Source organism: Gopherus evgoodei, unplaced genomic scaffold (genome assembly GCF_007399415.2).
Source record: "Gopherus evgoodei ecotype Sinaloan lineage unplaced genomic scaffold, rGopEvg1_v1.p scaffold_41_arrow_ctg1, whole genome shotgun sequence".
In the NCBI taxonomy this organism is placed as follows: Eukaryota; Metazoa; Chordata; order Testudines; family Testudinidae; genus Gopherus; species Gopherus evgoodei.
The window spans coordinates 47,413-71,979 of record NW_022060062.1 but is presented as its reverse complement, the minus strand read 5'-3'; the positions used below and the strand labels follow the sequence as shown (position 1 = coordinate 71,979).

General features: G+C 49.7%; 1 non-coding gene across 1 annotated transcript; it reads left to right on the top strand.

The window, feature by feature from the left end:
* The first annotated feature begins 6,945 nt into the window (after positions 1-6,945).
* TRNAT-AGU lies at positions 6,946-7,019 on the top strand. Its single transcript has one exon. It is a non-coding gene; the product is annotated as a tRNA-Thr (tRNA).
* Positions 7,020-24,567: the final 17,548 nt, after the last annotated feature.

Here is a 24,567-nt window from a genome sequence, read left to right as displayed (position 1 = left end):
CGCTTCTCGCCCCCACAGCCCCTAGGGGTGCCCAGAGGAGCAGTGTTCCAGGGAGGAGTGGGCAGCAAGGCCAGCTGATCCATTCACACAGGTCACTGTCCCCACGTGGGTGCAGGAGGGGGTGCAGTGGCTGGTGGCACAGGAGGGGAGTGTGGCAGTTAAGGGCAAAGGGGACACAGTGTAGGGGTTAGGGCACAGGAGGGGGCAGGAGTTAGGGGTGAAGGAGGCGCAAGGGTTGGGAGTGCATGAGCTGGGGGGAAGAGGATCGTCCAGGGGCAATGGGGAAGTGCCAAAGTACAAGTTTTGCCCAGGGCACCATTTCCCCTATTGCTGGTCCTTGATAACATTTCTTGCTGAGAGTGGGAGGGGAGAGAGATGAGGTGTTTTCTCTCTGTTTCTTTCCTCTCCATTTTCTCCTCCTTCCTTCAATTCCAGAAACCTCCCTTGTGTTTCAGACTGTGCAGTGACGCCCTCCCCACCCCAGGCCTCTGGAGCCTTTCGAGCAGAAAGATCCTAGGAGCTGAGGATGAATCCAGGGGTGAGTAGCTGGCAGGAAGGAGTCCTAGCAGCTCTTCTGGGAACGCAGGGGAGGAATGACTCCCCCTTCTCTAGATTCTCCCCGTGGGCTCTGGGGAGCAGGGAGGGTTGTGTGATAAATTCCATCCAACATCCCCCTTTGATCCAAGCCAAGGGACGTCTCAGCTCCGCACGTTCCCCTTGGCAGCACCAAACAAGGGATGTTTTCCACTGCCCAGGAGACCCAGCCAGGGACTGATGTGCTGGAAATATGTTGGGAAAGGGACTGTCTGAATTCCCAAGGCAGGGAATGAACAATCTCCAGCAACATCATTAACCACAAACACATTCTAACCATGCTCCAGCCAGTAGGGAAATGGGCAGGAATTCTTGCTGTTCAGCCAGGGCCACACGTACAGAACTGCACAGCAGTGAGTGTGCTGGGGAAGCTGGTCTGAGCAAACAGTTGGAAATGACCCTTGAGTGGGAACAGAACTAGAGTGTAGAAGGGCCCCTGTGTTAAGTGGTTGTAGCTGAGCGCTTAGGGAGCTGGGCTATGACACCATAGGGGTCTTCCTGTGGAGGTTTGATTCTTGCCAGCTAGGAAAGGCTGGTGTGTGGTGTCTTCATGGCTGTACTTTCAGTGATGCAGGTTTCTCTATCCCATTGTTCCATGGGCATCCTACTAGATTGCCAGCTGCTTTTCAACATCAGTATGGAGACTGTTTGTGTGTGGGGAGAGAGAGTGTGTGTGTTGAGGTAGGTAGGAGCGGATCATTATTATCCCTACTTGAAAGAGGGAGAAGCTAAGGCTGAGAAAGGAGAATTGACTTGTCTTAGGTCACACAGCCAGTCAGTGGCAGGGTTGGGAATAGGACCCAAGAGTCCCGATTTTCAAACTAACCATCAGATCTTGAATTTCATACATTGAATGACCTGAATAAAATGCTCTCAAATGAGCTCCAGACCAACAACAGTGCACAGTAATTATTCAGCAAGTATTTTAGGGGAACTGCAATGTTAGAGAGAATCATGAACTGCTCAGAGACTATTAATGCAGAGAAGCAGCAAAATTCATCAAACATTAAAGTTGTTCTGACTTATTTACTTGGGCTTAAAATAGAACAACAAGGACCTGAGTCTCCTCCCTGTCAATAACCCCCTGCTCAGCCAATCAATGTAGAGACTGAGGAGAGGAGGCTGAGGGTTCTCAACACAGAGCCCAAAGGATGGCCCAGATCACCAGTGGGGATTACTGCCCGAGCATTATTTCAGCCCCACATTTTTGGGTGGACCTCCCAGAGTGGAAGTTGCAGAGCATTCCCCCGCAACACATACACACACACACCCCGCTCCTGGTGTTGGGAGGGGAACAGGTGAAAGGACAAAAGACGCAAGAGACAAAGAGAAAGGAGGGAGGGAGGGAGGAAAAGGTGAAACCAAAATGACAAACCCTAAGTCCCCAGTGATTCTAAGGGATAAAATCCCAGGTGTGGAATAAAATTCTGCCTCCTTAAGCTCGTGTTTTCCATGCCTAGAATTCAACTGTCACCAGATGGCTCAGACTGAACAGTATCAGAGGGGTAGCCGTGTGGCTACCCCTTGGGTGGTAGGCCAGTCCTTGCCCACAGACAACCTGCCAACCTGAAACATATTCTCACCAGTAACTGCACACCGCACCATAATACCTCTAGCTCAGGAACCAATCCATGCAACAAACCTCAATGCCAACTCTGCCCACATATCTACACCAGCGACACCATCACAGGACCTAACCAGATCAGCCACACCATCACCGGTTCATTCACCTGCACATCCACCAATGTAATATACGCCATCATATGCCAGCAATGCCCCTCTGCTATGTACATCGGCCAGACTGGACAGTCTCTACGGAAAAGGATAAATGGACACAAATCAGATATTAGGAATGGCAATATACAAAAACCTGTAGGAGAGCACTTCAACCTCCCTGGCCACACTATAGCAGACCTTAAGGTGGCCATCCTGCAGCAAAAAAACTTCAGGACCAGACTTCAAAGAGAAACTGCTGAGCTTCAGTTCATCTGCAAATTTGACACCATCAGCTCAGGATTGAACAAAGACTGTGAATGGCTTGCCAACTACAGAACCATTTTCTTCTCTCTTGGTTTTCACACCTCAGCTGCTAGAACAGGGCCTCATCCTCCCTGATTGAACTGACCTCGTTATCTCTAGCTTGCTTGCTAGCATATATATATACCTCCCCCTGGAAATTTCCACTACATGCATCTGAGGAAGTGGGTATTCACCCACGAAAGCTCATGCTCCAAAACGTCTGTTAGTCTATAAGGTGCCACAGGATTCTTTGCTGCTTTTACAGACTGAACAGGTTTCAAACCTCGAGGAAGCTCTTACCTTCTAAACAAGGACGGCTGTTTTCTAGTAAAATCACTAAAAGGGAAGGAGAAAACTTGAAAGAGGTTCCTCCTGGCGCTCACGTACCTGAACTCGAATACTCTCTCAGTCCTCAAAGAGAGACCTCGAGAAGGAGACTTGCTGAAGCAAAGCCACAGGGGTCTCTGAGGTTTCCCTGGCCTCTCTCCTGCCTGTCTGATGTCAGCATCTCTCTGTGAGGTCACCACCTCCCCACCACCTTTGACAAGTAGTCTGAGGTCCTGCAAAAGGCCTTTGTGATGTCACTGCCACACCCCTCCCTTGCTTTGCTAATGTCCTGCCCCTAGCCAGGCACTTTGGAGGTTTGAGCTACTCCCTGTGGATCACCCCATTCAAGGAGCATTGGTTCTAGGCGGCAAGCCGGCTAGACAGTAAAACATCAGATGCTGCTCCCAATACTACAGTCAGTTTTTCAGAAATTAGTTGACTTTATGGCCAGAAGAGACCATTAGAGCATCTAATCTGACCTCCTGCATATCACTGGCCTCCTGTATGACACAATAGCTACAATTGGGGCAAACACATTCCAGAAAGGCATCTAGTCTTCATTAAATGACATCAGGAGATGGTGAATCAGCCACTTTCCTTGGTAGGTTGTTCCTGTGGTGAATCATCCTCGCTGTTGACTGTTTGTGCCTTAGTTGTAATATGAATTTGTCTCTTTTCGTCTTCCAGCCACTGGATCTTGTTATGCCTTTCTCTGCTTGATTAAAGAGCCCTTTAATGCCCAGTATTTTCTCTCCATTAAGGCACTTCAAGACTTTAATGAAGTCTCCTTTCAATCTTCTTCTGATAAGTTAAACAGGTTGAGCTCTTTCAGTAGCTCACTAGAAGGCATTTTTCTCCAGCCCTGAGAACATTTGGAGGCTCTTTGCTGCCCCAGCTCCAATTTCACAACATCTTTTTCGAATGAGGACACCAAAACTGGAGGCAGTATTCCAGTATCATTCTCGCTGATGCCGTGTCACCTCCTGTGATGTTATTGACATAATCTGTAACTATAGATCACTGATGCAACCACTCATATATTTGCAGCCAATATTGTAGAAAGGCTGTTGTGTAAGCGATGTACGGAGAGGTTCTGACTGGCTGCTATCTCTAGATGTGTATCATTTTTGTAGTTGAGGTTATGAATATTGGCTGTATGCTGCCTGTATTTCAAACTTGTGCTATGCTTCCCGGGAACACCCCAGCCAGACAAGTTGGTGTCAGTTCTGGCTAGCCTGCTTGATGGCTCATTAAGGACCATGAGTTATACTACTGACCCTCTGAGAGAAGGCAGATAAGCCTTGTGACTCAGCAAGGTATGCAGGGACCTGCCTATGGACAGAACTCAGGTTTTTCTATGGCACGTGCTGGATAGAGTGTCCTTGGGACAAAGAAAGCAAAGACCACATGGCAGGAGACTATAAAAGGCTGATGCCTCGTCTCCATCTTGTCTTCAATCCTGCTTCATACCTCTGGAGGGACTTTGCTACAAACTGAAGCTCTCTACAAAGGACAGAATGACCCATCCCACCTGTGGATGGACTTCAGAGACTTGATTTCAACCTGCAATTTATTCCATCACTGCTAGAAGCCTAAGCCAAGAACTTTGCCATTACTGGATGTGAAGAGTTCACATCCATGTTCATTTTATATAACAACCTGGTCTATGGATTGTGCCAGCTCTTTCCCAGACCCAAAGTCCGGAGCATTCTCAAGGGACCAGAGACCTAGCAAATAGTGATCAGCTAAGAGAAAGCTGGGGTAAAGAGAGAGCCTTGCTTGCTAAGATAGGCCTGGTCAGCAAATGCTATGTGTTGGAGCTAAGAACTAAATTATTGTTCAGTCTGCAACTCTGAATAAGACACAAAGAATCCTTGTTCCTATTATGTTTGATTCTTCTGTAGGGAGACATTCTTCCTACAGATCCAACCTTGAATTTATGAAAAGTTGGCACATGTCAGTATAAGATATGGCATCCTTCCACCTCCCTTCCAAGGGACCGATGCCTTGCCTTTAGACATACAGAAAACAATCTTTATTGACATATACTTTCACTGTTTCTTTGCTTTAACCCCTACGAATGTACTTGTTGGACCATCAAAAGAGTTGCTCCATTCCTATGGACCTCAAATCAGAATTCAACATAGATATTTTATACTAATATTTTACCAAAGTATTAATTAAATATTAATCTGCTAACTTGAGACCATGGGCGGAGACATTATGTAACCTGTTAACCACCGGCTAATGTGCTATCTTATCTCAGTGTCTCTGAGCCCAATAAGCAAGGTGACTCTCTGCCAGCGATGTGTGTAATAAACTCCTTTATTGAACTCTACACGGTGTAGATTTATGTCCTTCACAGACACCTGCTGAAGAGAGAGGAGATTCAGCCTCCAGCACCCAGTGATGCCTGGCTGAATGTGTCTCCTCTCCCCACAGCTTAGTGATCTTTTGAGGAAATGGAGAAGACTGCCTTTGCCTAGCCATACATTGCTTGCAAAAGAAATAGGTCTTTTGGGTGACAAGTGTTGAAAAGAGCCACTAGATGAATGTGGAGACAAGAAAAGCATCCCCCAACTGAACTTGATCTGTGGATGCTGAAGCCTCAACACAGAGTGCTAAACGCTATATGACCACAGCTGGTGTCAGAAGAGTCTCTCCCAAGGCCTTTTTCCAGCAGCAGGGGCCTCTCTGTGCACAGAACTCCTGGTAGCTTAATGGCTGCAGGCAGTGGAGAACTCTGTTTTGGCATCTCTTTGTCTCTTTTGTGATGAAGATCTGCAGTGACTGTTAAAAGGCCTCTGGACAGTGGTCTTTGGGAAGAGCTGGCTGAAGAGCCTTCCTAGTAACCAGGAAATCTTGGCTTGGCCTGACAGTTCTTCCTTGCTGAACCTAATGTCTCTGTTGGCTCCTTTTTTGTATTTCTTTTCATAAAAAGAAAAGACCTGTCAGCAGAATCCTTCCAAGTGGGGGTTCAAGACAGAGAGAGCCTTTCTTGCAGCTGATTCTTGGTGCCATGGGGCATGTCTCACCACTGCAGTGCCTCCTGTTGGCCATCCTGGCAATTAGCTCTGGTCCCCCGGTGCGCCTTCATCCAATGGCATCTGGCTGCCATCTGTTCTATCATTAGGACCCATGTCGCTCTCAGGACTTCAATGTCCTCTTATGGACACAGCTCTCTGACTGTGCCCCACTCAGTCTCTCCCCCCTTCCAGGGGGCAGCTGTCCTCTACCCAGACACTTGCCTCAGTGGCCAGCTGCAGTCCAGGATGTAGCCACCTATGTCACTGGTGGCTGAGGCAAAAGGGGTGCACCTCCAACCCCTGCCATCTGTTCTCCTGGACCACTTCCCTACAGACCTAGCACCTTCCTCCGCCTTTGTATCAGGGCCTCAGTCTGGCAGTAGTCAGCCAGGAGGTCACTCATGCTCCCCTTACCCACCCAGCAGTACTCTGCTCATGGTACCTGCCCCCACCCCCACCCCCAACTTCTTTCTTCAGGGCAGCCAATCCTCCCTCCTCAAACTCCAAGGAGTAATTGACTCTTGCTGTGCTGAGCAGCCCTTTATATATGGGCTGCTTCGCAAGCCTTCTCCTGATTGGCTCTCCCAATAAGCCCTTTCCTGACTGGCTGGATTCTGTGCCGCCTCTGCAAGGCTGCCTTAATTTTTTTCCTGCTTGTTTGGGGCAGCCACCCCACCCCACTTGGAAAGTGGCAAATGAGAAGTCTACAGCTGAAGGAAAAGTTACCATGACTCAGAACTGAGCTGAGGTTGCTGCGACTGAAACACAGATCACTAACCACTATATGATCACAGTGGCTGGTGGGAGAAGCACATGTTAGAAGCCCTCTGTCAACTCAGCTGTGGCTTTCTGTGTACGGAGAGCCAGACACCGCAAGGTCTGCAAGCCTTGAGGGAAATGGGGAAGGTCTGTACTTTGGAATTTGCAGGTGTTGTCCTGGGCCATCAAATGGAACAGTTGTAAATGCTTTCTTGAGGCTGGCACCATGGCTTAGCTGGCTAAAGCACCTGCCTAGTAAAGAGGAGGTCCTGGGTGCAACTCCCAGTGGTGCCTTGTTGTATGGCTTTTGTCTTCTCTGCTGACATTTTCCTGTGTCTTTCTAGGAAACAGAAGAGACCTCCCTTGGTATCCAAGTAATTGCTTGCTAAGGAAAAGGCTTCTTTGGAGAGTAGCATTGGAAAGAATCAAATCACAAGCCTGGAGCTGATGAAAAGGCTGCTGTGACTGGGATTGGCATGGCGTTTGCTTCAACTGCAATTGCTGCAACCCGAGAGCCTGTGCCACACGTCCTTGGGATTCTCTGGGGATGTCCACACACACAGGCCATGTCACTTTCCTTTTGATTGTCACTGAGGAGAAATACAGCAGCTGGGAGAAAAGTCCCAGAGAGCGGCACCGTGGCTAAGCTGGCCAAGGCACCTGCCAGGTAAAGTGGAGGTTAGAGATGCAGCACCCAGTGGTACCTTGCCAAATGTGTCTGCTCTTTCCGCCTTTTGGTCAATCTTTTGAGGAAGCAGAGAAGACTGCCTTTGCCTTGCAGTGCAAATGCTTCCAAAAGAAACCGGTCCTTTTTTCTGACAAGTGTCGGAAGGAGGCACCTAAGAAACATGGAGACAAGGAAAAGGTCATCGTAACTCAACTTGCATCCATGGCTCTTGAGGCCACAGCACAGAGCACTGTACGACCACAACTGGTGACAGAAGGGGCTTTTCCAAAGGCATTTTCCACTAGCAGGGTCCTCTCTGTGTGGAGAATTCCTCATCGTTTGATGTCTGCAGGCCCTGGAGATCACTATTTGGCATCTCTCTCTGTCTCAGTAAACATCTGCTGTGGCTGTTGAAGGTCTGTGATGGGATGTAGGGAACCTGGGCCCTGTGTCCCACCACCTGGATTCCCTCTCACACTGTGATGCTGTGACAGGCTGCGAATCTCTGGCACATATTGCACTTACACAGACATCCACAGGTAGAGGCACATCCAGCTGAGTGACATGAATGCTTCTCCCAGCCATTCCTAAAACTAATGATAGAGAGCCTCCCGCCAGTTCCCCCCAGCTCTGCAGCCTTGCACCCCTGGATCATACCATCTTGCCTTAATCAGAAGCGTGATCGGTGTGAGTTTATTACGCAGAGTCCACCCCTCCCTCACTGTGAATTGTACATGAACCAGCCTTGTAATGGAGCTGAGATTTCCCAATCAAATTTTCTCAAGCAAAATACACTAGTTTTAAGTACAGCATCAGACAGAGTTATTAACTACAGAAAGATGGATTTTTAAGGATTATAAGTGGTAGACATAAAAGATCAAAATAAGTTACCAAAGAAAAATTCACAATCTAAACTTTACACCTTATTGCACTAGGCAGTAGTTAGATTCTGCACACAGGAAGGCTTAATGCTCGAGCTGAAGCACATGCTGGGCAGGCTTAAGGCTGGGCTCCCCATGGCAGGAGAGAAGAAGACTGGGCCCCTGGAGGGGCAGGCTGGGGCTTCCTGGATCCCATTTGCTCACAGCTAGGCCCCCCACCCCGACTCCCAAGTCGTCCATTGTGCCACCAGGTCAGCCAGAATGGAGCAGCGGTTTTCACTGCACCAAGTCCGCTTATGGCTTACAGGCAACTCCCAGATCCCCCACAGCCCACCATCTCGACCAGAAAGGAGCCCACTCAGCCTCACCATTGCTTCTTTTCCTTCCCCCCCAGAACCCCACTTCTCCTGGGCTACAAGTAGCCATCTCTGGGATGCTAAGAGGCACACAACAGGGTCTATCTCCCAGAAGCCAAGTGCATCCTCACGGGTTCGATCCTCAGAAGGGCAGATGGGGGCTTCCTGGATCCCATTTGCTAACAGCCAGCCCAGCCCCAACCTCTGAAGCCATCAATCACGCCCCCAGGTTGGCCATAAAGGAACAATCATTCTCCACTGGACTCAGCTTTGCTTGTTTTCCTTTCACCCAGAACCATCCTTCTTCTCCTGGGATGCAAGTAGCCATCCCTGGGATGCCAAGAGGCAGGCACAGGGATTCTATCTCCCAGCAGCCAACTCCACCTCCCCAGGCTGTGGCAGAACAAATAGTGGTGTGCTCCTAAACCCACTTAGCTGCACAGCTTCTGCCCTGCCTTCCTCAGCTCAACTTTCCTCTATTGCCCTATTCCTGTCTTACTTCCTCCTTTGGCAAGTCATGCAAAGGAGGCCAGCAGGAAGTGACAGCCTCTATAGGCCAACCTCCAAGGGCAGAGGAGGCCAAGACACACGCCTCCAAAAGGTGACACACCGCACTGCTCTAGGTTCTCCAGACTGACGCCAAGGTGCTTTCTCCACTGACGTCAGCACCCTCTGTCATGCGGGGATTGGAGTTATCCCAGGGACAGGCCAATAGCAGAAGGAGGAGCACCTACCTGGACAGCAGGGGGATCTGGGAAAAGGAAGCCAACATGTTTCTGCCAGGTTTTGATGCAGGGCCCTTTTGTGTGTTAGGCAAATAAGATAACCACTACACTACAGAAACTCCATCCACTTGGCTGATGCTTGCCCTGGCACACAACGATGGGCAAATCTAGAGACAGTGGTGGCAGCCCTCCAATAGGTCAGCTGGCAGAGCAGAGGACTGGAGCCGGGGCTCATGAGGTCATCCTTACGTCACCCTTGTGACTCCAGCTTAAGAAACAGCTTCTTTTTCTTCCCCTTGCTGATGAAGATCAAGAGAAGAATGAAAGGTCAGGTGGGCCAACTCAGTGCAGATGCCCATTCTGTCTTTTCCTGCTGCATAGCCTGAAATGAGGGGCTTGTGGTAGTTAAAGGACCTACTGCACTTTCAGAAGCACTCCACCCTGCACGCAGGGGGATAGAAGAGCATTTCAAGGCCTGGGATTGAACCAGGGACCTTTAGTTTAGCACTCATCCAACTGAACTACTTCAGCAGCTGCTAAGTTTCTTTTTATCCTACTGCTTTTCTGTCTGGGATGTTTTTGTCAGCTGTGGCACAGAAAAAGGAGGTCATTGGGAGTGGCCCATGAAGGCAAGATTCACTTTTGCCTTCCTTGCTCGGCTTTACTCACTTCCTCGCCCTATTCCTGCCCTAGTTCGTGGGTTTCCTGATGGCGACAGAGGCCCAGTGGTATGAGGAGGAAGTTGGGCAGCTAGACCCTGGTGGCAAAAGTCCTGCTGCCACTTGCCACTCCACTGTCTTCTCCCAGCTTCACATATTGGCCAACAGGGACTTGGTGCCCAGCAGTGCAACGGAAGGCAGTGGACAGAGCCACCCTCGCCTTGAAGCTACAGCTCATTAAACCATATCTTCAATCAGTGCTGGCCAACGAGAGACTGACATCGCTTGCTATTTTAGCACTTGAAAATCCCATTGGCCTATCTTTGGATCTCCCTAATGCTGCGCTTCTGTTCATGAGGGCAAAGGCGAGAAAAGTGACCTTTGAACTAAAGCACTAGGGTTAACATCCTAACGCTGTCTCCTCCTGTAACACTATTTAATACTGGCCCACCCTATGCTGGTGACAGTTCCATTTCTAGATGTTAGTACAGTTCAGTTACTGTCAAAATGAAAAAGTTTCTCTATGCTCAGAGGAAATGAATTTGTTTTATTTGCTTATACATGACATGAATAAATACAGGTTTACAGATCCTAGCCTGCAAATTGATTATCTGATATGACAGAGAGAATCATGCATCCACATTGTGCATCAAAATCATGAAATGAGCTACAAATGCAATAAAAAATAAGCTGTTGAAAAGTGTAACGTATTGGGGAGCGGACACTGAAGACACTTCTTGCCTGGGATGCCACTTGGTGTAGGGGAGGCCCTGGCAGGGAAAACAGGAGTTAGTGTCACATGCCTATTTTCAGGCTGTAATCTGTGGGCACCCTGGTCTGGGGAAGGGATTGTAGTAGCCCAGAGTCAGGGCTGTAAGAGGCCCCTGATTGAGGGGGTGGCTGCATAGTGTACAGCGCTCTGATGTCTCAGACAATGTGTCTCTCCCAAGGCCTCAGCTCTGTGTCCCCAGAAGGCTCCTGCACTGCTTCTGCTCCTTTCACATTCTATAGCAAGGTGCAGCAGCAAGGGTCAGGGATGAGCCATAGGGCACTAGGTGGGAGGCAGAGGCTTCAGGAGCCCAGAGTGTTTGCCCGTCTGGGGCGTTTTGGCTGAGACCTCAGGGACACATTGTGAGGCAGACTCCCAGGCATCTGTATGAAAGGAGCGTAAGGACGTAAGAACAGCCATACTGGGTCAGACTGGGTCCATCTAGCCCAGTTTCCTGTCTTCCCATAGTGGCCAAAGCCAGGTGCTTCAGAGAGAATGAACAGAAGAGGTAATCATCAAGTGATCCATCCCCTGTCACCTATTCCTAACTCCTGGCAAAGAGAGACTAGGGACAGCATCCGTATCCGTCGTGGCTCAGAGCATATTCTCCCTGAATTGATTTAGCTCTCTTTTTGAATCCTGTTATGGTCTTGGCCTTTACAACATCCTCTGGCAAGGAGTTCCGCAGGTTGACTGTGCGTTGTGGAAAAAATACTTCCATTTGTTTGTTTTAAACGTGCTACCTATTAATTTCATTTGGTGACCCTCTAGTTCTTGTGTTGTAAGAAGGAATAAGTAACACTCCTTATTTACTTTCTCCACATGTCATGATTTTCTAGCCCTCTTTCATATCCCCCTCAGTGACTTTTTTTCCAAGCTGAAAAGTCCCAGTCTTATTATTCTCTCCTCATATGGCAGACACTCCATACCCCTTTTCTGAAACTTTTCCAGTTCCAATACATCTTTTTTTAAGATGGGGCGACCATATCTGCACGTGATATTCAAGATGTGTGCATACCATGGATTTATGTAGTGGCAATAAGATTTTCTCTCTCATTATCTATCCCTTCCTTAATGATTCCCAATATTCTGTTGGCTTTTTTGACTGCCGCTGCACACTGAGTGGATGTTTGCAGAGAACTATCCACAGTGACTCCAAGATCTTCCACTTGAGTTGCAACAGCTATTTTACATCCCATCGTTTTCTATGTATCATTGGGATTATGTTTTCCAGTGTGCATCACTTTGCATTGATCAACATTGAATTTCTTCTGCCATTTTGTTGCCCTTTCATCCAGTTTTGTGAAATCTCTTTTGAACTCCTCACAGTCTGCTTTGGACTTAACTATCCTTAGTAGTTTTGGATCATCCGCAAATTTTGTCACCTCGCTGTTTAGCAGATGGTTTATGAATATGTTGACTTGTCCTGGTCCCAGTACAGACACCACCAGTTACCTGTTTCCATCCTGAAAACTGACCATTTATTCCTACCCTTTGTTTCCTGTCTTTTAAGCAGTTCTTGATCCATATGAGGACCTTCCGGAAGTGAAAGTAAGCCGGTACGTTCCGGTATGGAGTACCGGCAAGAGCCGGTACGCTGTGCCAGCCCGTCCCGGCTTCTCCAGGCTGGTGATTTAAAGGGCCCAGGGCTCCCTGCAGCAGCCGGAGCCCCGAGCCCTTTAAATCACCTCCCGAGCCCCCCTGCTGGAGCCCCAGGGAGCAAATCACTGCCGTGGAATGCTGCTCTCTCCCGTTCTGCAAACACAGAGCAGGGGTGGCAGAAGCCTCCTTACAGTGGTGGGGGGGCACCGTTGTCCGAACTGTGGCACCCCCATGACATCCCTTCCCTAAGGACTCCCACTCACAGCACCTCTCCCCCCTGAGGCCACACCCACAGAACGCCTCTTCCCCAAGACTGCAGCCTTTCCCCCGCTCCATCATTTGTCCTAACGGCCAGTAAAGAGTGGTGGGGCCATGGCCCTCTAACCCCCCTGTTCCAGCACCCCTGACACAGAGCTAAGCAGGCAGCAGTGTGTGCATGTGACAGAGACTGCTGTGCTGAGCCGAGCCAGTGAGAGAAGGGAGACTGATGCAACATACTCACTCTTCCCCAACACACACTGTCTCCCCCCCTCCCCTCCCCACCCCACCCCACCCCACCACACACACTGCAGTTGAAAATCTAGTAGGATGCCCATAGAACAATGGGATAGAGAAACCTGCATCATGTGATGCTGTACCAGCCTGTGAGGCATTGCAAACCCTTCCCAAAGCACCCTGCAGCCAGTTGCACAGTGGGATAGCTACCCACCGTGCACTGCACTCCGTGGTGATCCAAGAGATGCTAACATGAATGTGTTGTCATGACACAGGGTGGACATGCAACTGCTGTTCAATTAAAACACTGTAACTAAAGCCACATTACCCTTTCATATAGACATAGCTTGAGAGCAAGACAAGACCCAGCTGCATTAAAACTGGAGAGCCACAACTTCCTCTGTAGTTGGCAGGATTTGACCTTGCCCAGAGAGACCCCAAAGGGCTTCTAGCCCATCATCGTAACCACTCAGCCACAACTACTTGCTTGAGATGGGGCTCTCACAACACTCTAGTTTTGTTCTCTCTGACTGATCAATTCCAGTTGTTTCCTCAGACCAGCTTCCACTACACACACACTGCTGTGCCATTGTGTAAGTGTGTCCATGCCTGAACAGCAAGAAGTTTTGCTTGTTTCCCTTCTGGCTGGAGCATGAGGAGAATGTGTTTGTGGTTAATGATGTTGCTGTAGCTTGTTGTCCATTTCCTGCCTTGGTCATTCAGACAGTCCCTTTTCTGTGATATCCCCAGTACATCAGTGATGGCAATAGCAGAGGGCAGGTTTTCTCTGGGGCACTGAGCTTTGCCAGGTGGTTGATGGCTCCTTTCTTTCCTCGCCCTGGAGTAAACTCAGCTTTTTATTCCATCCTTGATGTTTCAAAGAATAACAACAGATGACCAAAGAAAGAGGTGGATGTGGGGGGGGTCTCAGTGGAGGGCCAGAGAGGTTTGAGAGGTGGGCAGGGCAGGGGAAGGTGCAGAGAGGCATGGGTGGTGAGCAGGGCGGTTCTCAGGGGAGAGGTCAGAGAAATGAGAGGGGTGGACAGGGCATGTCTCAGAGGAGGGTCAGAGAGGTACGAGCAGTGGGCCGGGCTGGTCTTAGGGGAGGGGACAGAGAGGTATGGCAGCAGGAAGACCTTGGGGTAGGGCATGGAGAGGCACGAGGAGGCCTTAGGGAAGGAGAGGAGCGAGCAAAAGGTGGACCAGCAGGCCTCAGCCAAAGAGGAAGAGCAGGGGTGGAAGTGGCCAAATGGAAGTGAGGGTGGAGCACAGGTGGGGCCTCAGAGGGAGGAGAACGAGTGGAGGGGGTGGAGTGGGGGGACAGCACCACGGTCTGGGCAGGACCGCCCAGAGGATTCAGGGGGTCTGGGGCAAAACAATTTCAGGGTCCCTTCCATAAAAAAAAGTTGCAATACTATATTCTCATGGGGGCCCCTGCAGGGCCTGGGGCAAATTGCCCCACCTGCCCCGTCTCTGGGCAGCCCTGCCCTCAGCCTCTCCGCGTAAGTCCTGTGCCCCCAAATCATTTTTGTTGTCCTCCCCTAGACTCTCTCCAATTTGTTTCTGTAGTGTGGGTGAGGGGGGTGAAAACTGGACGCAATGCTCCAGATGTGGCCTCACCAGTGTTGAATAGAGGGGAATAATCACTTCCCTCGATCTGCTTGAAATGCTCCTACTAATCCAGCCCAATATGACCAGTTACCCATATTGAATGCAGACACAGCAATATTTGCTAAATTGGTTCCTTTCTGTTCAGGAGGTTATTTCCCACCTATTTATAAATAATGAAGATGCTCTATGTGGAGGGGAGAGAGCTGTCCTGTCAGTGTAGTTAACCCATCTCCCCGAAAGGTGGTAGGTATGTCACTGGGGGAAGCTATGCTGGTGTGTGTGCAAGCTGTGGTGTCTACAAGTATATCTAAAGTTTAATCAAACCCAATTTTTAAAACCTCTGTGGTCTGGGAATAGAAAAGGAGCTTGCTAAGGCAGAGCCTGTCCTTCAAAATCCTTAAGATCACTGACTTGCCTATGGGACTGTCATGGGAGTAGAGCTCAGTGGTAGAGTATTTGACTGCAGATCAAGTGGTCCTTGGTTCAATTCTAAGTGCCCCCTTACAAACCTGTTCCTTCAGTTAAAATAATTCCATTTCCAGTATGTTCAGGAGCTCCACTAAATAAGGGTCCCTGAAATGAATGGGCACACTCAATGTTTTCCTGTGCAAATGCATAAAAACCTAGCAAACATGTCCCTCTGCTGAAATCAGTTCCAATCCTCTAAGTGTCTAGGTTTGTTTTAATTAAACAAAGGCACATGAAGACACATTTGCAGGTCCCTGGCCTCCATGGGCTACAATGTGCAGAAGAACAAGAACCACATCCACTTGGGAGGAATGGACTAGTCTGTATTACATTTAGTTAGTAAGTTGCCATTGGGACTGAAAATTCTACTGGAGGTGGACAGGAGCCTGTTACAAAACTAAAATAACCAAGATTTACCAAACTCCCTGTTACACATTCAAACCTCTGTTTGTGCACATGGTATCAATTGGGGCTCTAATAAATGGCAACCTTCCTTTAACACAGATCATTTTCCTTGTAACTTTCAGATACATTCGAATGGCAGCTGTTTCGAGGTCATGTGCTTCTAGTTCCTGAGCAGGAGTGGAGTCTCTGTAAGTTTCTGATCTCATTGGTCATTTGGGTAGAAACAGCAATGGTTTGGTGGTTTTTATTTGTTTTCCCCGTCGTTTTCTCCTAAGGAATGTGTGATCTTGAGAATGTTCTTTTAAGTTCCCTGTGGGTAAGGAAAATTCCATCTCCTTGAAATAGGTGGGGAAGTGACCTGTTTGTCTAACCTAAAATAAAGGAGCTTTTGTAAAGCAGTTTTACCTTTAAATATGCTGGGATAAAGATAGTAAATAGTAAATTCCATGGCCAGACACCAGGCCAGGATCAATTGTTGGGGCCAGGATCAATTAATTCCAGAAGAAACAAACTCTTGGGAAGTGATAGCAGCAAAGAATCCTGTGGCACCTTATAGACTAACAGACGTCTGTTAGTCTATAAGGTGCCACAGGATTCTTTGCTGCTTTTACAGATCCAGACTAACACGGCTACCCTCTGATACTTGGGAAGTGATGTAATTTGTCCCCAAACCTTTCTTTGTTCTCATATGCTATCCCAAATTCTCTTCTTCAGGGCAGAGTTAAGGTTATCTGGGCATGTACCCTCACTCTGTATTCCCTGTTTTTCCAGAGTTTGAGTTTTACTGAACTCGGTGTTCTGGAAGGTAAGAGATATTCACCGTCAAAGTTAACTCTCTGTTAACAAAGGTTTTGTTAGTGGCAAATAATGAGACTAATCCCTCACTGTGGTAATTCCACTGACTTCAGTGTGCTCTTTCCCCATTTCTAGCTCTAAAAAAATAAGCAAATTTAAACAACATTGAGAACTAAAATGCTGTGAGAAAATGGAAATTTTAGTAGCTCAGATAATTCAGTTTCTTCTGTGTCTTGTGCATGTGTAAATGTCACAACACGTTAATTTCTAAGCACGTCTTTCTTAACTTCTTTAAATATTCTGTAGTACATTAACTATATCAAGTGGGCTATTCAATGCAGTGAGGTTTTCATGCACTGTCCAGAATGTATTTTTCATGTTATGTAAACGAACACAACTCACTGAACACAAAATTGTGTATTTCATGCTGTGAACTGTGTTGGTAGCTCAGATTAATAGGTTTGTTTTTTCTCTGTCTCTCTCCATGAAAAAAGGAAGAAACCGTGAAAATAGCCATGGGAGAGAGGGGGTTTCTGAGAGCTGGGGTAGATATGGAGATATTTATGAAAGGGGGAGAGGCCAAAGTAGGGCCTTAGCTGAAGCAAAGGGGGAGTTTTTTTGTGCAGTTTCATTTCAGCCACCCTCACATCCTGTAGTCCCTACTTCACCATCCCACCAACAAAGCCACCTGTGACTCCTGAGACAGCCCCACTGCAAAAACTGCAGAGCCACCAGCACTCCCTCTCCTAGCTGTATCCCCTGGCAGCCAGAGCTCTCCGCAGAACTTCTGTGGTTGCTCTCCTAGGTGTCTGGTCAAAGACAGCTACCAGCTTCTCCTGAGAATGCAGCTGAGAAATGACTCACTCTTCTCTAGATTCTCGCCTGTGGGCTCTGAGAAGCAGGATGAGCCCAGAATGATGAAGTCCATGCACCATTCCCCTCTCATCCCAGGCCTGGTATGTTGCCAGTAGCCTGCTGTCCCTGGGTAGCAGCAAAGGATGTTTCCCATCATTCAGGAGACCCTAGCCTGGGAATAAAGTCAGCCTAGCCCAGACCCCACACCCTAAAGTGAATAAGGAAAAGCTAATTACTTGTTCCCATAATATAAGAACTAGGGAACACCAAATGAAAGTAATGGGCAGCAGGTTTAAAACAAATAAAAGGAGGTTCTTCACACAGTGCACAGTCAACATGTCGAACTCCTTGCCTGAGGAGGTTGTGAAGGCTAGGACTATAACATGATTTAAAAGAGAATTAGATACCTTAATGGAGGTTAAGTCCATGAATGGTGTCCCTAGCCTCTGTTTGTCAGCGGGTGGAGATGGATGGCAGGAGAGAGATCACTTGATCATTGTTGTCAGATGCTACCGGTGTGGTGCTCTGCTCTCTTCAATTTTGATACACTCGGCTGCGTGCATGTGTTCCCTCTGTGTGCTGTTCCAGCTCTGCACAGATAGCTGACACAGCAGATCTCGAGAAAACCCCCAATGACCACAGAGTCTAGTAAGGTACGGAGGCACGTCAGCCAGGTTTATTGTCAAACGAAGCACAATGATAGTTCCCTGTAGATTTTTACTCTAGTGCACGTACTCTACAAATATGTGCCCCCTGGCAATGGACTCAGCTCAGTCAATGACGGGACTTTCCACTGCCCCCTCGGCTGGACAAAGACACCGCCCCAGGGATGCATTCTTATCCACAGGTACAAACAAGTTACACATCACTCCTGACATATTGAGGTGCAACCCCTCTACGTAGTAAGGTGCCGCCTTTCACCTTGTACATGTTGGTTCAAACAAAACAACTCTATCCATCATATTACCCTTTTGGCCTTGTTATTGGGATGGGTCAGGCTGTTCCTTGTTATCTGTGTGGAATGTGCAAGTATGTGAATGTTCTATATCTAGTGTTCAGTACCTTTTAGGTACGTATCTTCTTGCAGCATGAGCCCTTTCCTTGCCAGCTTCTGTGAGCAGGACCTACCTCTGGCTCACAGCTTAACTTTGCTTTATGTTAGCAAAGTCTTCACCATTACTTTAGTTTAGGCCTCAGGCCTCATACCGGGCCTCTGATACCAAGGTTTATATCTTGGGGTCTCTTCTTATACATTCCCCCACTTTTTGTCTTTTTATGGGGAGGACGTTTACCCATCGTCCCTGAAAAGCATAATGCATGGACTAAGGATAACCCAGTGGGCTAAACACTGTTATGTGGTTACCTTATTTTACCATCCATACACTCATGCCCCATCTGTCTTTTTAGTCTGCACATTCCCTCGTACGACTGTTAGGCAGTTTTTATTATCCAATTATTTTTTAGTCCCTTATGGTGGGCCTGGGAATGTTAGGCCCGGGACCATGACTGAGGAATGTAGTATTATGATTGAGCCTTAGAGGCACTTCCAAATAATTAATATATATAAATTATATGGTTATGGCATATATACTTGTAGTGTGTATGGGCATATATGTATAGTATGTATGTGTACCTATGACACCACCTTATATCCAAGCATAACCATGTTTTTCCAGTTTGCTTGTGTACTCTTGCCCTTTTACTTTGGTGATACAGATAGAAAGACACTCCTGTTAGGGCAATTCCAGTTATCACCTGTCTCCTCATTAGTTGTAGGCTGAGTGTTTTGAAATACTGAGTGTAGCAAGTTGGTGTGGCTCCCCTCCTGCCCAGGAGAGGGAGCGCCCAGCCAGAAGCCTGAGTGGGCGGGGCTAAGGAGCGGTAAGCCCACCCCTCAGAGGGTCAGGCGACGACCCGGAAGTACAAAAGCCAGCCGTCAGAGCTCAGTGAGAGTGCAGCCGCTGCCGGGAGCAGAGCTGCCGCAGGGAGCTCGAGACTGGGAACCGTCTAGGGCCCAGGGCAGCTGCCCTGACTGGCCAGAGCTTCCTCACGCCCGCTACTTGGAGGAGCTGCCGGAGCTTCCCCGTGCCCGCTACCTGGAGGAGCTGCCGGAGCTTCCCCATGCCTACTATCCGGGCAAACTGCCAAAGCTTCCCCCTGCCTATTACCCGGATGATCCGCTGGAGCCTTCCTGGCCTGCTGTTATCTGGAGGAACCACCGGAGCAAGCCAGCCCGGACTTCCCTGAGGAACTACTGGACCTGCCACCCAGCCCTGGCCACGAGGGGCCCATGCTGCTGGACTTCCCGGGGGGCATCCCCACGGACCAGTAGGCCCTGAGGGGGAGGTTGAAAGTAGCCTGGGGACAGCTGACCCCGGTCAGTCTGCAACCATATCCGAGCCTATGTCAGTGTGTTGCGGGCAGGATCCCCACTGACGCAGCAGCAGACCGTCTGCAGCTGTTAGGGCCCCGGGGTGGAATGCAGTGGAGTGGGAGGGCCTGCATCCCCCCTGCCACCCTTCCAAGGGTGGCAGACTCCCCCTCTCGCAGGCCTGAGAAGGCCTTTCTACTTGAGTTTCCTAACCCTGTGCTTTGCTCAGCCCTTAGCCAGAAGGGCCTGAGCTTTGCCTCTGCGTTTGATGCCCTGCCTGAACTTAAGGCTGGGCCCCTTTAAACTGTACTGCTGCTCAGCCCTGAACCAGAGGGCTTGAGCCTCCTAACCCTATGCTTTGCTCAGCCCTGAGCCAGAAGGGCCTGAGCTTTGCCTCTGTGTTTGGTGCCCTGCCCGAACTTAGGGCTGGGCCCCTTTGACTCTTTATTGTTGCTCAGCCCTGAAGCAGAGGGCCTGAGCCTCCTTTGACTCTGTATTGTTGCTCTACCCCGAACCCGGGGACCCGGGCTTTGTGACTTTGTGTTTGTGACCCCAGGACCGGAGCCAGGGAGCCAGCCCGGCCAGAGAACGTGTAGTGAGCCGGTGTGGCTCCCCTCCGCCCCTCGGAGAGGGTCAAGCCCTGGTCGCACACATCCACACTGAGATAGGGATTATGACAGTGTATCCCACAGTGCTATGTATATGAGAAATAAAACAGAAATTTGGAGTAGTGGCACTACCACTGAGGCCTTTATATATAAAAATATTGTAATTAGTTACTACACAGTCCTGTCCATTCATGTTATAGGTTACCCTTGCTGCTGGTTGTCACCCTCTGGTCAGCTTTACCATGCAGGAAACAGAAGTTGCACTTCTCTGTTCCATTGTTTGATATAGATCCAGTTGTTTCTTATGGCTGCTGTCTTCCAGATAACCTACTGAATGGACAGTAACCAATTTATCAAATATTGCTGTGTCAGGATTTAATTGGTAAGCAGACGCTGAACAAGATTGTTTTGAATAACATGTGCCTCAGTTAGGATGCAGTGTCACTGACCCAAATTATCACTGGTATTAAAAGGGAATTTGTTTACCCAATTGGTAGTTACTATGTAACTTTTTTTTCCCAATTTGTTATTTCCTTGCCTCTATGTTGTTGGCTTCCATTTGTTTTATTGATTTTTACCTGTGTGTTGGTTAAGCAGTTTAGCAAGGTTATGCACATTGTACATGTTGTACAGCATTCATACAATACTGCAATAATACAGCAGTACAATGATAATACAGTAGTACAGCAATAATAGAGTTGTTTTTACACAGTAACCACGCTGAAATTAAATGACAGTTTTTCTGGTCCAGCTAGTGGTTTTTAGCTGATTGTTAACTTAATTGTCCATATATGGTAGATAGAGGTGTATTTGACCAGTCTCTTATTTATAAAGCACTTCATTTTTCTTTTCTTGATGCTTGGGGGTTTCTTCACTGTATACCGATCTTATCTGGTGTCTTCAGGGAGTGATATTTTCTGGAGTCCTTGGTCTGTGGGATGCAACTTAAACAACTTTTGTTAATTAACATAGTAAAGTTTTTTGTTGGTTTTTTTTTTGTTTCTGTGTTTGCAGCAACCCAAACTTAATACACAGTTTGACTTAGTTTGTTTACAATGTAATAAGAAATTAAACCAAAATAAATTTTACATACAGATACATGCAAATACTTTGAAGGTATTTGAGGGTATACTTTCATGATGCTTTGTTATGTTTGAGAGCCAAAAGTGGAAACCCGTTGAAATTGTTTGGTTAGTGTAAGGGTCCGGTGCTGGGCGGGGAGCCAGGGCGCCTCCCTACAGGCAGCAGTCCGTGTAGGCCGAACCCCTCATCAGAGGCTGAAGGAATAGAGGGTCTGTAAACAAGGCAGAATCCCGGCCCTTCAGCAGGGTTGGGTACACACAAAGTTTATAAGACGAGGCCCTTGGGCAGGGCGGGCAGGAGGCAGTCAGGCTCAGGCCTTTGAGCAGGCCGAGCAACCACAAAGTCTATAAGCCCGGCCCTGGGGCAGGGCGGGTCAGTAAGCAGTTCAGGCTCAGGCCTGTCAGCAGGCTGACTAAACACAAAGTCTATAAGCCTGGCCCTGGGGCAGGGCGGGGCAGTAAGCAGTTCAAGCTCAGACTCTTAGGTAGGGGCTGAGCAGCAGTTTAAACTGTAAGTCTATACAGAAGGCCTCCTCAGGCCAGGGAGAGGGGGAAGTCTGCCATCCTTGGAAGGGTGGCAGGGGGGACGCAGGCCCTCCCACTCCACTGTGTCCCAGCCCGGGGCCCTAGCAGCGGCAAGGGTTCGCTGCAATCAGTGGGGAATCCTGGCCACAACACACTGACATTGGTTCAGGGTCCCCTGGAGCCAGACTGGGGTCGGCTACCCCCGGGCCACTTCCAGTCTCCCTCTCTCTAGGTACCTGTCCTCCGCTGGCATTGTCCGGCGGGTCCCAGACCATGGCGGTGGGAAGCTCTGGCAGCTCCTCCGAATACTGGGCATGAGGCAAGTCAGGCCAGTGCTCCTCCGGATACCGGGCATGAGGCAAGTCAGGCCAGCGCTCCTCCGAGTAGTGAGCGCGGGGCAGGTCAGGCCAGTGCTCCTCCGGATACCGGGCCTGAGGCAGGTCAGGCCAGCGCTCCTCCAGGTAGTGAGTGCAGGGCAGGTCAGGCCAGTGCTCCTCCGGGTACCGGGCCCGAGGCAGGTCAGGCCAGCGCTACTCCGGGTAGTGAGCACGGGGCAGGCTGGGCCCGGCGGGAGCTCGGGCACCAGCGTCTGTCCTCTCCGGCAGCCTGTGGCCAACTGAGCACTGAGGCCGGGCTTTTATACTTCCTGTCCCGCCCCTTGACTTCTGGGGGGTGGGGACAGGCGGCGGTGACTCAGCCCACTGAGGAACCTGCTCTGGCTTGTCCCTCTCAGGCACGGCGGGGAGCCAGGGCGCCTCCCTACACCCCCCCACCCTAAGGCTTGCTCCTGGGCAACGGGGCCAGGCTTGTCCATACCTCCCAAGCAGGAAAGGAAGTCCGCATTGGCATGGTCCTTTCCAGCCCTGTGGCGGACGGTGAAGGCATAGGGCTGCATAGGCAAGTACCACCGTTGGAGTCGCATGTTGTGGTCCTTCATGTGGCACAACCATTGAAGGGCAGAGTGGACAGTGACCAAGGTGAACGGGGCCCCAAGGAGGTAGTAACGCAGGGCATCGCAGGCCCACTTCGCCGCGAGGGCTTCCTTTTCGACCACTGCATAGTTTTGCTCTCAGGGGAACAGCTTCTGGCTGATGTAAAGGACCGGATGCTCCTCCCCATCCACCTCCTGTGAGAGGACAGCCCCGAGCCGTACTTCTGACGCGTCTGTCTGCAGGACGAATGGTCGATGGAAGTCAGGGCTAAACAAGACTGGCTTACTACAGAGGCTTGCCTTAAGCGACTGGAAAACCTCGTCACATTTGGAGGTCCAGCGTACTTGTTGCGGGCTGTCCTTGGTGAGGAGCTCTGTCAAGGGGGCGACCATCGCCACAAACTGGGGAATGAACCGTCGATAATATCCCGCCAGCCCCAAGAACTGGTGGACTTGGTGTTTCGTGGTCGGCGGAGGACAGGCTGCGATGGCCTGCGCCTTATTCACGAGAGGTTTCACTTGCCTATTTCCAACAGTATACACCAAGTAGGTGGTCTCACGCCAGCCGATGCGGCACTTCTTAGGGTTGGCCATTAACCCAGCCGCCCACAAGGACTTTAGGAGAGCGGCGACCTTTTCTAGGTGGGTTTCCCACTGCCAACTGTAGACGACTACGTCATCTAGATAGGCTGCAGCGTAGTCCTGATGCGGTTGGAGGAGGCAGTCCATCAAACGCTGGAACATGGTGGGTGTCCCATGAAGGCCGAAGGGCATCCGCGTGAATTGATACAGGCCGGTCGGAGTGGCGAACGCGGTCTTCTCCCTGGTGGCCGGTTCCAGGGGGATCTGCCAATATCCCTTGCTTAAGTCCAGGGTAGTGATATAGCGGGCATCTCCTAACCGGGCCAGCAGCTCATATATTCGGGGCATAGGGTAGGCGTCAAACTTGGAGATGGCGTTAATGCGCCTAAAGTCAATACAAAATCGCTGGGAGCCATCAGGCTTTGGCACCAGGATGACTGGACTATGCCACTCACTTTGTGAAGGTTCGATTACTCCTACGTCTACAATAGCCCGCACTTCGTCGTCAATGATCCGCTTTCGGTGATACAGCAGGGGTCTGGTCGCGGCCCGGATCACCACCCCCGGCTCCATCTGAATTCGATGATATACCAAGGAGGTGTATCCCGGCTGGGCTGTAAAAGTACGGGGGAATGCTTGAAGGAGGCAGCAGGTTTGCTCGAGCTGTTCTTCTGTCAGCGTCTGCCCAAGCTGGGGTCCCTCGGGGTCTTTATTGGGGTGTACCTGGGGCCCTAGCTCGGGTTCCGGTGGATAGGGATTAATCAATAAACCTTCTCGTTCCCACCAGGGCTTGAGGAGGTTGACGTGGTACTGCTGGAGCTTTTTCTGCCGGTCAGGCTGACGAATCTCATAAGTAACAGGGCCCACCTTTCGAACCACCTCATAAGGGCCCTGCCATCAAGCCAGGATCTTGGACTCACTGGAGGGGAGGAGGAGTAAGACCCAGTCTCCAGGTTGGAAGTCGCGGGTGTGCACGTCTCGGTTGTACATCTGGGCCTGCATTTCTTGGGCGGCTTTCAAATTTGCTCACGCCAGGGTCCCAGCTTCTTTGAGACGCTCCTGGAGCTGGATCACATATTTCAGGAGATCCTGGGCGGGTGATGGGGTTTGCTCCCAGGTTTCCCTCATTAGGTCCAAGAGGCCCCGGGGTCGGCGGCCATACAATAGTTCAAAAGGCGAGAACTTGGTTGATGACTGGGGGACCTCTCGCACCGCCAAGAGCAAGGGCGGGAGTAGCTGGTCCCACCGGCAGAGGTCCTCCGGAGGAAATTTCCATAACATGTCCTTCAGGGTTCGATTGAACCTCTCTACCCACCCATCAGTTTGGGGATGATACACCGATGTCCACAGTTGCTTGATCCCCAGGAGCCCGCACACCTGCAGCAACAACCGTGAGGTGAAGTTGGTCCCCTGATCCGTGAGGATCTCCCGGGGCAAGCCGACGCGGGCAAAGAC